General features: G+C 42.7%; 1 long non-coding RNA gene across 1 annotated transcript in view; it reads left to right on the forward strand.

Moving 5' to 3' along the window:
- Window positions 1-17,205, forward strand: part of LOC138189354 (uncharacterized) — a 52,762-nt gene extending 35,557 nt beyond the window's left edge. Inside the window, exon 3 of the long non-coding RNA XR_011176029.1 lies at window positions 16,917-17,205. This is a non-coding gene — a long non-coding RNA (uncharacterized LOC138189354). The remainder of the gene's footprint in view (window positions 1-16,916) is intronic.
- The last annotated feature ends 503 nt before the right edge of the window (window positions 17,206-17,708 follow it).

Below are 17,708 nucleotides of genomic sequence, written 5' to 3' on the forward strand. Positions count from 1 at the left end.
CGCAACATACCCGTTGCCTCCGTCGAGTAGCACGCCGTGGGGTCCCAGCCCTGGAGACCATGTTATGGCCGCTCGTCCGCTCGTGTCCTGCGCCCAATTTGTGGTGTTCGGGACACAGTACGGCTGAGCGATCACTGCGAGGGCTATCCCGCTCTCCCGGATAGTCTAGTAGAGCAGGTCCTGAGCTCTCTTCGCATGCCCCAGGTTACATTGTAATAGTTTCGGGGTGATTTTTAGCCCGTCTCCATGACCTCCCCCGGGTCGTTCCTCGCTGTTCTTATAGGGCTTCTTCTGTAATTATTGTTTATTTCCTGGCCCGGGGGTTTCTTCCTTCTGATTTTGGGGGGGGGGGGGGGTTAGGTTAGGCTATTCCCCCCATTCGGTGCCCCGCTGCTACGCCTAATGCTTCGAACATGGGACAGTTTGGCTTAACTGCCGTGCATTCTCTGGCCATATGGCCGCTCTTACCGCATCGGTGGCACAGGTTACCCCTGTCCACCGCCGATGTGCATGTTACCCTTACGTGCCCCAGCTCCAGGCATCTGAGCCACTGTAGGGGGCGCTTGGGGATGGCCGTGACTGTAGCCCAGGACCATCCCACCGCTCCTTTTCTTTCGCGTATAAGTTTTCTGGCTCCGTCTACCACTGGCATCTCACCCATGCCGTTCCGAGCCCCCCTCTGGCTATGCCGATTTCTCCCACTTGCTTTCCTTCCCCTTTGCATCCCGCAGCAAAGGCCAAGGCGTGACGTAGCTCTTCCTTGTTGACAGAGATGTCAATTCGCTTCACCTTGAGTTCCGCCCTTCTGAGTTGTGCCGCTATTTTCACCGCGACCGGGTCCAGCACGCTGGCTAGTTTTGTTGCCAGCTTGGCGGCCTTGTCCCTTTCCCTATCTCCAGGAACCCGAATTACAATGGCTCCCGTCGCCGCCTTGCACATCTCGATCCTCTCTACCCCTAATTCTTTCAGGGATATGTAGTTCCTCGCTAGTGCTCGCACCTCCGCGTAGGATGTAAAAGTGTCACTGTTACTGCCGACGCCCGTGGGGTGCGGGGTAGCATTTTTGTCGCTGCGACCTGCCCTTGTGCTCTTCCTGCAGGCAGGACTTGCTTATGTAAGTCTATGGGGGCTGGCAAACCCACGTTCCCGCAGCCAGGGAGGACCGTCGGGACAAGCGTCCCGCTTACGTGAGTCCTCTATGTACACCGCAGGGAAGAGTTATACTCTCTCTACGTGGCCTTGGGTAGTAGCGCACCCACGATCCTGATGCCAAGGATGGGACCGTCGGGATAAGTTCCCGGGTACAAAAGTACCTTGAGGCCCTCGCTTACGTGAGTCCCATCTGGAACTCCCGAGCACGGTTAGCAGGTCGCCGGCCGGCAGTGACGTGGCCGTACATCCACACGATAGTCCCACCAATGACTTAGAATGGTACCACGGGGGTCGAGTGTTAGCCCGGAGGGAGTAGCGACCCCTCTGCTCGGCCAATTATGGGTTCGGACTCGTGGTGGTAGTGGTTGATGGCCAAGATGCTGGTAAGACGGGCCGATTTAAGGGGTGTGGCTCGCCCCGAATGGCCTTCGGCGGGTGAGCAGCGTCCCACCTGATCTGGAACCGTCCTGTGTGAGACGGTAGGACTTAGAATATGCCCCATTCGACCTGAGACGAGCGACGGCCCCTGCAGGCTTAGCTAATCGAGGTAGCAAGGCACTGGGTGCCTTGCGCGCTGGTTGGGCGTAACCCCAACCCCTATGGCCCTAGGGGTGCCCGGGTAATGTGTGAGCAATTTGCCGAGAAAAGAACCCATTACCAAAGAACGACTACTTGCCCTTGCGCTCTTCTGCCCTCTCTCCGAGTACCATTCGTCTTCGGCAGGTTTACGCTTCGGAGCGGCATAGCCATCGATCTTTCGTTTCTTTGAGTTTCTCCAGTCGTGGTGGCGGTGGCGGTAGTGATGCCCTTCTTTCTTCTTGTTCTTCTTGGCATTATCACTGTCCATCCCCTCTCCTCCTGTCTTACTGGGGGGGGGGGGGCAGTTGTTCTGACCGGGATCTCTGCCGCGGGTTCCTTTCTGCCCGCATTTTGTGAATGGTTAAACTTTTGCCCCGTCAATTGTTCTAAGATGTCCCTCGCAATCTGAGGACCCAGTTCCTCCATTCCTTTTTCTAGGGCTTCAATTTTTCTGTCCCTATCCCTAGACTTGCGCTGTTGGTCACTGCGTCCTGAGCTTTCACGGGTACGGGCCGCTCTCTCTGCAGCCAGTTCACGGCGGAGGGTCGCGTTCTCTTCCTCCAAGAGTGCTACTCGTGCGTACGTGCTTTCGTCCCTGGTTTCCTTCTCAACGCGCCTTTCCCTGGACCTCTTTCTGGTTTTCTCTTTCCAAGCCGCCGAGAAGAAGGCTGCAACATTTTTCAAATCCCTTATATACGTGCCTTTCAGGTGGGTCGAATTGATTGCCGCCTTCATGACAATCGCCACCTGTCTGGCATGCTCTGCGCTTACGTCTGCCGGAGAGCTCGTGCCTATCTCCTGCATGAGCTTTTCGGAGACCTTCAAGGACATCGACGAAGGGGCCAGCTTTCGCTTCTTGCCCCTCATAGGTGGGGATGAGGCCACCGACGACCTTGATGCAATTGAGGTATCGGACTCCTCGTCCTCCGTCTTCGTTCTGTGTGCTTTCTTCTTGCCCTGACTTCTTACCCCTTCTGCTGAAGTTGGGGCAAGGAAGGTATCTTTTGCACCTTAATCTGACCTCCTAGGACTCTTCTCTTTCCGGGAGTGGGGCTTGCCTACCTCCATTTCCATCCCGCTTTCCTTGCTTTCCTTCTCTCTTTCTCTCTCTATTGCCTCGCCAGGCGTATGGACACGTCCGAGGGCCTGGCGGTCCACCCTCGAACGGCCGTGGTCGTGAGATGACGACGCAGCGGGGCCCACTTTACAACCCACGCCTGCGCCGGTACTGGGGTCTCCCTCCCCTGCACCATAAACATATTTCTTTCTATTTTTGTAATCCATCATAGTGTTTTCTTTGTATGTATATGTCAGCATATATTCATATATGTTGTCCAGTCGTCAACGAATTTCCCGTCCTGGTGCCACTCACTCTTTCGCACCCTGTCCCGGTCAAGGCCGGTGCAGGGTGACGGGGAGCCCCACGGGAAGGTGAGGTGAGTGGTCTTGGCAGATATGGGCCCGCCAACTTCTCCGAAATTCTCCGCACCGGATCAGCGAGGTGACGGGTGCCAAGGCACCGACCAGTCGCCACCCGACTATAGGGGAATATCAGATCTATCGGGGTTTCCCAAGGCGTGGTCCTACGCCCTGAGAGCCCATACCCGCCTCGTGCTCCCCGCTCGATGACCGACTGCTCGACGACCGTGAACTGACCTGAGTGTGTTCTCTATGTAAGTAAGTATGATGGCGTTGCCCGCATATATAACACGAACCCGCTGTATATTGTGTAAGTGAATGTCCTCTGCCTAGGCAGTTTGTACATGGTGATGCCCTTTTTACGACTTGAAAGCGTTAGTTGCCGATTTAGCTTTGAAGACCTTACAGTGCTCTATTTCATGGGATTCTTTGCAGGTCGGACACACCAACGTCCTGCTGGTTGTAGTGAATGTTCGCCCATGCGGTACGTTTTATCGGTGACGATGATATTTGTGGGTTGACCCTTTTGTCTCCTTTACTTTAGAGAGGAGTTGATTTCCGTTTGCAGAAAATCCATCAGATGTTTGCAAGAGTGCATTCTTTTGTTTGGTAATGTGCGCTGCCACTTACGCATGCTGGACGCAGGTAACTTCGACGCGAGCAACTCGATAATCACCACATTTGATGTAACAGGCTCGCCTAATTTTTCGAGCGCCTTGAGATTTACGTTGACTGTTGCCAGCGAATCCTCAATGGCTTCTGGAGTTTCCTTCTTTATTTCGGGATTATTGCGCATCAACTCCCAATGACGCATACAGATCCTGAGGTGACAGTCAAATTTCTCCTTCAACGTGTTAAGAGCGATCGAGTAATTAGCCTCTGTAAGTTCCAACGATTGAATACTCCGTGCGGCCCTTCCAGTTATGGATGATCGAAGATGTTGGAACTTTTGGACCGTTGTTAAATTTTCATTGCGGTCCACTGTGGATGAGAACGTGTCAGAGAAATAGTTCCAGTCTTCGAGGGCACCGTCAAACTCAGGTAAGCGCAATTCTGGTAATTTGATAGGTATCGGCACGGGATTCACGCATGAATCACGTGCTTTTAGTGTCGAATAGGTTGTTGGTTGTAGTTGGTCAAGGAGGTTTAGCATTCGTGTGTCAATGTCATTATATTCTTGCGTTAAAGAGACTACACGATCAGCTTCCTCCTGATCCAACGCTTGTAATTCGTCTTGAACCGCGATTATCTTCCTGCAACTCTCGTCGAACGTTTTGCAGCAAGATATTAGATAGTTCTTGCTTATCGTCCAGACTCTTCATATTCGTCGAGTTGACGCTTCGTGATTGTCAATCGGCTGATTAATGAAATCGACGTTGATCCGGGAATCGGTAGCTACTCGTTACAGTGCGACGTGGGGTCGCGTATATGCTTAGCGAGGGAGGAGTTCCTTTCCGATGGCAGCACCTTTGGTTAGGTGATTAAGTCGATGGAATGTTGATTTCACGTGACACTGTATAGTCGCTGGTAAGTGCACTTTTTAATGGCACGTGATCCGCTCGAAGGACCATGTATTTTCGACCAATCTCGGGGAGACGCAATCGCGAGGAAACACGTCAACGGAGTCGTAAATTCCCATATACGATTATAATAATCGACACCACGAGTTGATCGATCCACTGATTTCCTTTAAGATAATAGGGGTGGTTGAGAGGGTATAACACTGTGATTCACATGGTTATAAAGTTTTTATTTTCTACACTTATGAGGTACACTGTTGAGTATGCATAAATTGCAGATGACGAATTGGCGCACGAAGATACGATAGATATGCACAATAGAGCTCTTATAGTTGAATTTATTATGTTAGTGGACGTAGCACTAGAGGATACTTAATAGAGGAAGTGAATGTTCGGTAATCCCGAGAACCGAATTAGATAGATGACGTGAGTAATTAGATAGTGACTAACTTGTCGCTCTTATGTTAATACGGAAGAAAGTTCGGTGTGGGTGTGCCCTTTGAATGAAGAACGCGGATTCGTTGTTCACACTTTTCGTTAGGGAAAGTGAGGGTAACGATCCGCGATGTCAATTGAGTTATGGCCCACGTTGATGCCTGAAGGTATGAGGAGGAAGTCTCCTACCAACGTGGTTTGTGGGTGACCTTGTTCATGGAAAAACCAGCCTGTTTTATTAGACAGCTATTCGGTTTTTCCCAATAGGTGCGTACCCGCTTTCTCCGTGTTTTTAAGAGCGCCTAATAAACCTAAGGACCTCTCTAAAAGCCAGATGTGCGCCGAAAATACTTCTAGGCCTAAGAAATCCTTCAGGACAAACGGATTGATTGAAGACACATGTTGGTACAATGAAACGAAAAGTGAAAGGTTATGGTGGGTCCTTAGATTTATTGAGGGTCGGAGTGACGACACGCAGACCGTTGGCTGTCCGGTCGCGAGGGCTGGAGTGCAGATGTCTTAGGCAACATAACACTTGTTGTTACATCTCCAGAACACTAAATCTTCCCGAAAGAAATTACTCAACCACTGAAAAAGAAGTTGCAATCGTATGGGCAGTAAAACGTTTGAGACAATATTTGCTAGGAAAACATTTTCTCGTAAGAACCGACCATCAAGCTCTAACTTGGCTTAAAAACTGCAAAGTCCCCTCAGCACGACTAATTAGATGCAGATTAAAGCTACAAGAATACGATTACGAAATACAATACCACAAGGCAAAAGATAATATACGGCTGCTGACGCACTCTCGAGACAAACTGTTAACAATTTGACGACTGAAGACGATCTCCTTGACGAATATAACACATGGGCACAAGACACCGACACATTTCCTAAACTACTATAGATAGTCCCCAATGAAAAATCGTTCTTCCAAATAACAAAAGAAACTTTAGGACTCTACGACAAAGAGAAATGGTTAAAGAAGAAATGGTTAAAGATCGTAGAATCAGCTACAAAACAAAAAGTTAGGCATAGGGGGCAAAAGCTTCGATAAAATCGAAAAGGCACGAATAAAAACATTTTTGATGTATGTTAACGACAAAATAGAAGAAATAACCTTTGCATACGACCCGATTCAAATTCTAACAGACGAACAAGTTGACGCGATTATAAAAGAAAACCATAACGACGTTTCAGGACACTTATGTATACAGAAAACTTACGCAAAAATCAAAGAACGATTTAAAATCCCACATTTGTTCTCAAAAGTAGAGAAATTTATAAAAAATTGCGTAGCATGTCAAAAACAGAAATTTGTCAGAATCCGCGCGAAAAAAATTCCCGTAATACCTCAAACCCCCACTAAACCAAACGAAAAAGTAGCAATGGACATAATTGGTCCTATGCCGAAAACTAAACGAGGAAACCAATATATACTCCCTATTCATGATGACTTGACCAAATACCTGATATTGACACCTCTCAAGACACAAAGAACCGAATCCATAATAGATGCCTTATTGAATCATTACATTTACATCTTGTCAGTACCTAAAACTATACTAACAGACCAAAGACAGAACTCTATTAGCGAACTCATGACGAAGTTCGAAGAAGCATTTAACATAAAACATATAAAAACGACCAGCTTTCACCCACAATCTAACGGATCCCTAGAAAGAACACACGCAACGGTAAAAGACATGATACGAACAAGTCTAAACGACTCAGACAAAGAATGGGACGAAGTATTAAACTTCGTATGCTTAGGATATAACACAGCAATACACGATGCAACCGGTTTTTCACCTTTCGAACTAACCTTTGGACAAAAAGCTAACCTCCCATCCTCAATAACAAAAACCTCCAACTACACGTATGAAGAAATGTTTACACAATGGCAAAAACAATTGGACAAATACAAAACACTAGCTAGAGACGCAGTTCTTGTACATAATGATCATAAAGCAGATAAATTGGACTATGAATGGTTAGGTTCTTACCATATCGAAAAAGCTATGACTCCTTATTACGAAATTTTAATCAATAACCAAATTAAGAAGAAACCACACTTTTCAGGACGCTCATCTCATGCACAACCTTCGTGCTCGGATTGGAATTAATACCGATCGAAAATAACTCGATTTTCCACGAGAAAATATCTAGAGCCTATTTGTATAATGAAAAAGTTAACGTATATATAGGAATAGATGTAAGCGATATGTTTAACTACATCGATACGTTAGGAAAACGCATAACAGAGACCCAAAAACATTTTACCACCCCATGTCAAGTAAAATCAGAGATACTTTCCTTAACCAACAAGTTCAATAACATCAAAACGCTAGAAACACATTTAAGATTATTAACTCATTCTAGACTTAAGAGAGGATTAATAGACGCTATAGGTTCAATCAGCAAAACACTTTTCGGAACCTTACATTCTGACGATTTACAATTGATAAACCAGAATATCGACAAACTATTTAGCGAAGGAAACGAATTAAAAACCATTGTAGCTAACCAAACCGCTCTAATTAGGAAAATCCTAAACACCGACAGCCTAAAACAATTAGAAAAAGTAAACGCGGACATACGAAATGAAATAAATCAAGTAAATAAGCGAGAACTTCTAGTAGTCAAGATTATTTCTATAGAAAGCACTTTGTCAGATTTACACTTTCAACTCGATCATATATTCAATTTAATTTTACTAGGAAAACAAGCAATTATTAGTCCCAGGTCATAAATCATCATACTTTCTTAGAACAATACGCTAAAGCTTTAGGAAATCACATCACGAATAAAGGGTTTTCACCAGAAGAAAATAATTTCCAAAACATTTTAGACGTCTCTACACTCACACTGTTTGTCCAAAGCGAAAAGATCTTCTTTAAAATTTCAATTCCAATAACAATTGACTCAGAATGGGAAAAAATAGGACAGGTATACCCCATACCGACTCGAAAGAATGGAGCATTTCTCGCCCCATTAGTCGAACATCCGATATTTTTCACCTCAGGATTAACTTATATGAATGTAGACCAGATGTATTTGGACAAGCAATGTCGAATTAAACACGAATTGTATATTTGCAAACAAACTCAACCCATACATGATAGACGTCCAAAACACGATTGCGCATCCGAAATAATTAGTGTAGACGATACCATGAGATTTTGTAAATTCACAGTCTATAAGATCGTAGAAATAACTTTTATACCACCCAAAAAACGAAAAGCACTACATAGCTATACCAGAAAAACCAATAGAACTCAATATATTCTCTGAAGAAAGACATCAAATTGTCAAACTGAAGCAACCCTCTCTGTTGAAAATTAAAATAACTGTAGATATATTGTATGGAGACAACCATATGAGAATCAGTGGCAATCCCAAGAGCCGATATCTTACGATATTAAGATTAAGATAGCAATGAGAACAGAAAGTAGCCAGACTCCCACCCGTGGGATATGTGAATCATAGTGAGGAGGTAAAGATCCCAGTTCTTTAATCAGTGAGTCAGTCTGTGTTCTACAATTGAATTGTAACATTGTCTTATTAATAAAGCATACGGATGTGCTATTGCTCATTCGCTTTTTTTTTATATCTCTTATTTATTACGTGACAAGATCATCGGATTCGTTGAGGAAAGCGTTGGTTCGGAAAGAGAGGGAAATGGACGTCGCTGTTAATTGTCTAGTTTTGTGTTGGTGGTTGGGGAAGGATACTAACCGCCCTTGAGAGAAAGTTGCTGGCGGGAAGCGCCGTACGTGAGAAAAGCAGATTTCCATCATCTTGTCCGAAAGATAGGGTCTTTGTATAGCGAGCCACAGGACAGAAACCGTTGGAAAGTTTACTGTCGAGTGTCGCTACATCAACATACTAACTATCGTCGGATGAGGTCTTATCCGCCCTATACGTTTCTCTAATTACATTCCATATTTACCTACTATTTATGGAACTTTCGCCGAGCCGACTCTATCTCAGTCATCAGTCACGCAGCCCGTAAGATGACGATGCCTGGCCTATATGGCTCGAACTGTCTGTAACCATAATCTAACTCTAACCTATCCCTCCACCACGCAATTCCCCTATAAGCACCACGAATAGTTCATGTGGTGTCAATCACGAAACATAGCCTCCATCTGACACAAATGTTTATCTAACCCCAACCTAAGCTCTTCACCAGCAGGATCCCGAGATTCGCAGTTAAGTCCGAAAGTTCGGATATCCGGTTTCGGAATTCTCCATTTTGTAAGATGAGCGTTAATATCCCCTGAGACAAGAACCTGACAGGTATGCCAGCGCCTCACGCAATCAACAACCTCGCTGTGAATCCTGTAAACACCGTGAGCCCGCTATTGGTTGAAACGTACACGAGCACGCCCATTTCTTTTTCTTTTTTTTACATGGAGGGAACCTTCACAGGCACCCCGCGTTCTCCGGTGTGAAGGCGCGGGTTAATGCCGAATTCATATCGGCTAGAAGCTCTGCGATGACCTTCCGAAGCGTATCGGGAGGGCCCCTTTAATCGCCAAAGAATACTCCCCTCATATACCCCCCTGGCCGCGTTGATAACAATCCGCTCTCTTCGATGGCGCGATGTGCGATCATGCCACACCCTCGGTGTCGCCATACAAGATTGCCTGATTAACACGTCCACGGACATCATTCTCTTTCTCCCTTTGCGCACTCTAGCGCGATAAATCCTCTGCTGCGATCGAGCAGAGCACCCGAGGTAAACATCTTCGGCACCGAGGCCCAGGTCATTGCGGCGTCCTTCTTATGTAGGCGTTTGGAACTTATGTAGTCGACTCCATGGAGTCTCCAAAGCCATCTTTCTTTCTTGTTGTGGAGAGAGCCAAGACGGGAGCCAAAGTCCCGTGTCTTTGAGAACGCCGTCTCCACCTCGTTGTGAGCCGTCCTTATTCGTACAGCACAGGTGACTGTAATACACAGACAAGATGGACATTCATTTTACATGCTCCATCTGGAGGCACCTTATGGTGGCAGGATCCAAGACTTCGTTTTAAGATTGTCGTCTATGAAATGAATGCATTATATTGCGAAATCTTTCTTGCTTTTTATCTTTAATTTCAATGAATGCATTACGAATTATCAGTTCAATAACTCATAAAATTCTTCGATTTTGATTTCCATTGGGCGTATGTACACATGGTGCTGCTGTTATCTTGTACGTTGAAATCAGCAGCATTCACATGATTTTTTTGTGAACTATTTTAAACATAAAACGATGCTGTACTCTTCCGTTGGGAAATTTTCCTCGATATTCCCGTACAGTATATCAGTTCAATTTCAATTTGTAAAACAGTAAATAAAATGAATATCGACATATTTTCGCTTTCATATTTTAATTTCTATGTTAATACGAAATCGTGCAACTTACTAATTTTAAGCCTTATTGGAATTATAACGAATCACATTATTACAGTCTAGATGTATAAAGACAGTTTGAATAAATAGATTAGATAAATATCGCCAATGTATCCCATCATCGAACGAAAACCAGCCCGTTGCTATTTCATACGTTCGTTATAGTCTTTTACTAAAACTATAATCTTTTTCTACGCCGAAGTTTATATAACATATTTTTCTTATTTTCACTCGTATATAATATGTATAACAATATCGTTGATATCCCCTCCCCCTCTAAAAAGCTGGGACATCCTATATACTTATATAAAATAGAATGCTAAAATAGTGTAGTATCGCACATTTTAAACTGCAGATGGCGCTGCCAGGTACGGCCGCTTTTCGTCTAATTTCTGTATCGTGGAAGAAAAATCGGACTCCGGTCGCCGGGATTCGAACCCGGGTCCCGAACGTTCGCAACCTAAGGCGCTAACCACTGCTTTTTTTTTTTTAATGATGTTTATTTAACCAAGGATACAATTTTCGATACATTTTGGTATTCATAATAAACTGTGAATTTTGGTAATGGTGTGCTAGGCAAAAGTACTGATACGCGACGGTACGACGTAGCCATACTATATTATGTGTCGGTGTTTTACAATTTTTTTGTGATTTTAGGTCTATTCTTTGGATTTAAGCCGCTGGGGGGCGGAGCTTTTATGTAATTTTGTTCTTGCTTGATTTTTTTTGTCCTGAAACTTGGTCGCAAAACAGGACTTATCGGTAATTTACATTTTGGCGCTGTATGCCTTTGGAGGGGATAATAGGGAGGGGGCGGGGGAGGGGGATGTCAAATAGGTTTATTTACAATATTTACATATTATTTACAATTACACCTGTGTTATGCGGTGTCAGAGATGTGTTCTGTCGGTTTACTGGTTTTCTCTCTTGTTTTATTTTGGATTTGGAATCCACCAATATTTCTTTGTGTTTTTTCTGTGTTTATCTTTAGCGTCTTTCAGAGGGAGGGCCATGTTGTATCTCCACCTAGTGTCTGCGGTTTGTCCGTTTAAGTTTTCTTCGTAGAGTATGGTTTTGGTTCCTATTTTTCTTTTTATGTGATATATTACTGGGATGTTATTTTGATCTTGGAGGTAGTTTTTTTCGTCTAAGTAGATGAACGCTTCTGGGGGCATGTAGCCTGTTGCCAGAGTGTTTTTGTAGTATGAGTCATTTGGGAGTAGACAACTGAAGATTAGGCTGTTTTCTTGAATCTTTGCAGCTTGCGCGAAGTGGTTTCTTGTTACTTTTAATATGTGACAGTCTATGCGGTGAATGTTGGCTAGGTCGTATATTGTTTTGTTTCTAACATATTTTTTGAATCCGCTGTGTTCGGATCTGTAAGTATTCAGACAAGCTCTGATGCATTTTCTTTCGAATCTGCGAATTTTTTCCATTTGGGAGGCTGATATGTTGTACCAGATTGGGCAGCCGTATATTATAATAGGTCTGATTAGTGCTTGATAGCACAGTATTTTTACTTGACTGTTGAGATGTTTAGAGTAAAATAATCTTTTTACTCTCCAGAATGCTTTGCTGGCTTTGGAGAGTTGGATTTGAATGTGCTGCTTGTAGCTTAGTTTATCGTCTATGTTTATACCTAGGTATTTAACTCAGTTTTTATGCGGTATGAGTTCCCCTTCGTTTGCTTTTTCCCTAAGCTGAAATTTTTTGCAGTGTTCCCTTTCTATTGGACCGATTTTGCTTGACTTGGGTCTAAACAGTATGGTTTCGCATTTGTTTGTGTTTATTTTTAGCTTCCATGTGTTGTAATAATCGTTAATTTTTTCAAAGAGTTCTTGTAATTCTGTTTTTATTCTCTTGGTTTTGTGGCCTGTTACGTAGATGATTAGGTCATCTGCGAAGGCTATGGAGCGTTTATGGGTGGATGTATTGAGATTAAAGAGGTTTAGTAAATCACTATTGTAAATATTGAAAAGTAGCGGGGAGTTTACTGTGCCTTGTTGCAGACCGTTTTTTATGGAGAATTCTTTGCTGGATGTGTGTGATCCTTCAGTCATTACGAATGTTCTGCTTGTGATCATGTCCCAAACTATTTTAATTAGGTATTTGGGAAAATTTTTCTTGATTAATTTGTATATGAGACCTGGGATCCAGACTGTGTCGAAGGCTTTTTCGAGGTCTATTAGGCAGGCGGCTACTCGTTGTTTTGGGTTTAGCGCCCAGCAGATGTCCGACGTAAGTTTGTTTATTGCGTGAATTGTGGAGTGTTTGTGTCGGAAGCCAAATTGATTTTCTGGGATTATGTCATTTTTTGAGCAGAAGGGGGTGAGGGGGTTGTTTATGTTTATTTCAAATACTTTGCTTATGTTGAGGAGGAGACTTATGGGTAGTAGGTTTGCGGGTGATGAGCCGTCTTTAGCTTTTTTTGTTATAGCTATCAATTTGGCTTTTTTCCATTTTGGGGGGAAATATGTGTTGTTTAGTGCATTGTTGAAGAGTACTGTGTAGTACCATTTTATTTTGTTCGGTAGGTGCTTGAGTAGGATGTTTGGGATGCCGTCGAAGCCGGAGGATTTTTTGTTGTTTAGTTTGGAGAATATTTTGTTTAGTTGATTGTAGTTTGTGAAGTAGTTTATTTCTGGTTCCGGTTGTTTGGGGTTGTCTGCGGTGTTTTCGTTTGAGAATGTGCTGACTGTTTTGTTTAGCGTTATGTCTTGTTCCATTTCATTTCTGAGTTTGTATGTTTCGGCGGTGATAATTCTGTTTAGTTGTTCACGGCCCATGTGTTCGTTTTGTGTGTGTGTGTTTTGGAAAAGTGGGTGCCGATAATGTCTAATTTTTCTGTTGATTTGGCTATTATGAAGTTACCCTCGGTGTCTCTGATGGTGTTGCGTATCGTTAAACCTGCTTCTTGGATGAGGGAAGCTTTTTCTGGGGGCAATTTGAGAGGTGGGATGGGGTTTTGTCCTTTTGGCCTGAAGATTTGATTTATTTGTGGAAACATGTTGGCTGTGTCGTTTTTGGAGATGTTTTTTATTTTGTTTGTCCAGTGATGGTTTATGGAGCTTGCGAATTCTTGTTTCAGTTGTGTTTTTATTTCGTATAGAAGGTACTTTAGAAATTCTAATTCTTCTCTTTTGTCGTAAGAATAGTTGAATTTTATATTGTTTACTTTGGAGAGTATGTAGCTTTTGTCTCGTTGTAGTTCTTTTATTTTGTTGTTGATATAGGGCTTGCATGAATTTTCTTGTTTTACGATTGGCACGGATTTTTGGAGAGCGATTTGTGTATGTTTTTCTATTTCGTCTAGGAATGAGTCGATTTGACTGTTAGTTAGATTGGCGTTGTTGTAGATCTTTAGGTCGCAGTTCTGTTCGAGTATGTTTTGGAATTTTTTCCAATCGGTCTTTTTGTAATTGTACCTGGGTGCCTCGGTCTGTGTTTCGAGTGTTAGGAGGTCCGATGTATTCTTTTTTATGTGGAATACTAGGGCGCTATGGTCACTGTCATAGGCTAAGGTTTTTAGGGTGTTGTTTGGGCGTAGGTCTTGAAATTTTAGTCGCGCATCTGCTAAGCATATGTCCAGGTATGAGCCTCCTTTTGGGTAAGAGGGTAGTTCTGAGCTGTATAAGATTGTTTTGAAGTGAATGCTTCTGTTGTCTAGCCAGTTTCTAATGAAGTTGCCTCTCGTGTTGTTTATTTCGTTTTTCCAGCTGGTGTGTTTTGCGTTAAGGTCGCCTGCTATTATATAGAAGTTTTCTGGTTTGTTGAGCTGTAGGAGTTCGAAGAGTTTATTGAATTCTTCGCTAAATTCCTTCCGGTTTCCATAGGTTGCGTAGGCTGCAGTGACAAATAGGTTTTCCTTATCGTTTATTTTTATTTTTATGATCGTTGTTTCTAGGATTTTGAAACTTGTTATTTTGTCATTTAGAATTGTTTCGTGTTTTATGGGGTTTCTTATGAGGATTGCTGTTCCTCCTCCTTGGCTGGCGTTCGGTCTGTCTTGTCTTATCATGGAGTAGTTTTTGAAGTGTACTTTGTGTCTTTTATTTAGTTTTGTTTCTGAGATGAGTACGATGTCGGGGGTTTCTTTATTTATTAGGGTTAGCATACTGTATCTTTTTTGATTTGAAATTAGGGAGTTGGCATTTATTGCAATTATTTTCAGATCTTTTAAGTTTAATTTATTTGTTTTTTGCTGTGCTTGTTGGTTTTGAGGTTTATGGATATTTGTCATACATGATATTTAAAGTGTTGTAGATGGCGTCGAACCTTTCTTCATGTATTGCTAGTGTTGTTTTTATGGCGTTTAATTGCATTTGCTGTTCTTTTAGCGCTTGGGGTATGCTTTTTTTGAAGTCTTCAAAGTAGTTTATTATGTTTAGTTGGGGGGTGTTGTCGGTTTTAGGTGGGTTTAGGCCTGGGCGCGGATGATCTGAATTTGTTTTTGGAGGTGTGTCTTCGGGTGTTTTATTTTTTATTATTTGCCGTTTCACTATGTCTGAGAACTTTAGTTCTGGGACGTATTTACGGCTGATTTGGGCAATTCGTTCTGCTTTTGTTTCTTTGTCATTTTCTATTTTTTTTTGTTAAGTTTTTGCGAAGTTCTACGAGTTTGGGACACCCCTTGTATGACGCTGGGTGTCCGTAATTTTTGCAGATTACGCAGAATATTTTGTCGTTAGTGACTGCGTCTTCTTTCTTTATTCTACAGTCGCCTGGGCCATGGGGCTCTGTGCATTTTAGAGTGCCCTAGTCGTTGGCATTTATGACATTGGATTATGTCATCCTTTCTTTTTATTATTTTTCCCATTTTATCTTAAAATAGTTAAAATGGTTAATTTTTAATAAGTTGCTTATATTGCTGTGAGGGGATAGTTGGATTATATAAATTGGGAGCAGTATGTTGTTCTCCCTTGATCTTTTTGTCGTGAATCGCGAGACTTTCGTAAATTGTACGTCGTTTATTTGTAGTGATTGTAGGTCTGTCAGTATTTCTGTTTCGGTGTAGCTGTTGTCTAGTCCTTTTAGTAAGTATGTGTGGTGTTTTTCTGTTTTGGGTGTGTAGGTGTAGTATGTTGTGTTTGCTGCTCTGAGTGTTTCTTTGGCTTTGTGAAAGTCGGCTATGTTTCGTAGGTATAGTGCATGTTTACCTGTGTGTACCCTTTTGATGTGGAAATTTTTAATGTTTGTTACTTCTTCCATGAGGGCTACAGTATCTTTTGGGTCCTGGTTTGTGATAACTATGGGTGGGGGTTTGATTTCCTTTGTAGCGGTAGGGGCGTTCGTATGTTCATCTGCGGTGTGTTTGCTGGGGTGTCCGATTGGTGTCCGGACCCCCTTTGGCGATGCTGTTGGCGCTGGGCCTCCGGGCATGTTCGTTGAAGTCTGTCGCCTCTCCGGTGATGGGAGTCTTGACGACGTGGTGGGTCTGTGTTGACCCATTTTGACTCTTAATGAGTCGTTTTTTTTTCTTATTTGCTCTAAGGTTGAGCACGGTGTTGGGTAATTTGTTGCCTCTTGTTGGGGCTGAGATTCTGGTTCGATTTGCAATAGATCGAATCTGTTGCTGGTTGCGATCGCTGGGTGTGGGGTTGCTCTTATGGGCCTCATGGTTGCGAATTCTGTCGCTTTTTCTACTTGCGTGCGGCGAATTTCTTCGTTTATGTTCACGCGACTTTTTGACCTGGCAATCAGGTTTGGTTGTGGGTTGAGTTTCCGCGTCTTTTGCGCGGAAAGTCCAACGCTGTTGCAGATTTCTATAATTGCTTTCTGAGTGTCTATTTTTCTTTTTATCGACTGTTTTTTCGTTAGATCTAGGGCGGATTCCGTTTTCTTGCTTTTTGCTTCATTTTCGGTGGATCCTATTTTTTTATATACCTTAGTTTTGTTGTTTTTTTTTTTTTTTTTGTTTTACGGCGATGATGTCACTGCAATGTTTTTCACTGTTTGACACTTTTTTTTTTCTTTTCACTTTTTGTCACTTTTTTCTTTTTTTTTTTTTTTTTTTTTTATTTGGGAGCGTTAGTTTGCTTTGACGCGCGCACTGTTAGGGCCCAAGCCTGATGTCCCTTTCCGGGCTGAGAGGTCCGTCCTGCTCGGAGGTTTACGGTCAACTCGCGCTAACCACTGCGCTACCGTCGCCCGACACTAGTTAGTGTCGAGTGGTGGTATTCATTATCGAGCACCATCACAGGTCCTCTTTCCACGATACTACAATAGGATGATGCAAATAACTGAAAATCGGAACAGTATCAATGAGGATCTATCCTTTTAAGCAGTCTAGAGCGATTCAACGCCACTTCAGATAGTGTAAACTATGTAAAGTAAAGATGTGAGATGCATTCTCGATTCCACTCGCAAAATGCGATCACTGTTAAAGATCGGACATGTTTTCCTTGTGCTCAGATTTATTTGCGTCATCTTAGAGACAAGATCTAATGTTAAATACCTGTTCAAACCAAAACATACGAAGGAAGTGATGTGTGAACTTTCTTTATACCGGCGAGCTATACTGGGTACGCTACCTGCAAAGTATGCAAAAAAAGGTCAGCATATAAGACAACTACCATTAATTTAAAAAAGAAAGACATTTGGGTGCAGTTCATCCTTTCACTAGCATGGTACAATAAATACATAAATAGATAAAAGATAAAGTAAAAAATGTGAAAATATAACGAAAATATTTTTGTTTGCACATATTGTTACTTGAATTAGCTTCAATTTGAATATCTTCTTGTGCATACTCTTTCATGCATCTATTGATCGTAAAATCTATTTTTCCATGTTTCCACTTCTTTCAGTAGCAGTTATTACAGCTTGTAATTATAATGACCCAGATCATCCTGATGATCCGGAAATCTCCCAACCTGGCCTAAGTAACATTATGCTTGAGATACTGCAAATTCATCAACAGCGTCAACTCAACAGAGAATAACGTCATAACTACCGAGAACAACAACAGCAAGTAAACCTTAAGGACGAAAAATCATTTAGACTTATTCATATAATAGTAGAAAATTAATGGAAAGGGAGCAATATTTAAGGGCGAAGTTTTATAGTATAATTAGGAGCCATTAATTTGACAGAGACAACATCAATTCCAATTGCCAACAAAAATTAGTGGTACAATTATTTTGCATAATAGCTACCTTAGTACCACATAAAAGCATACTTTTAAAAGCACGGTTAATTTTGAAT

This window comes from Bombus flavifrons, unplaced genomic scaffold (assembly GCF_040668555.2).
Source record: "Bombus flavifrons isolate JBK064 unplaced genomic scaffold, iyBomFlav1_principal scaffold0026, whole genome shotgun sequence".
NCBI classification, from domain to species: Eukaryota; Metazoa; Arthropoda; class Insecta; order Hymenoptera; family Apidae; genus Bombus; species Bombus flavifrons.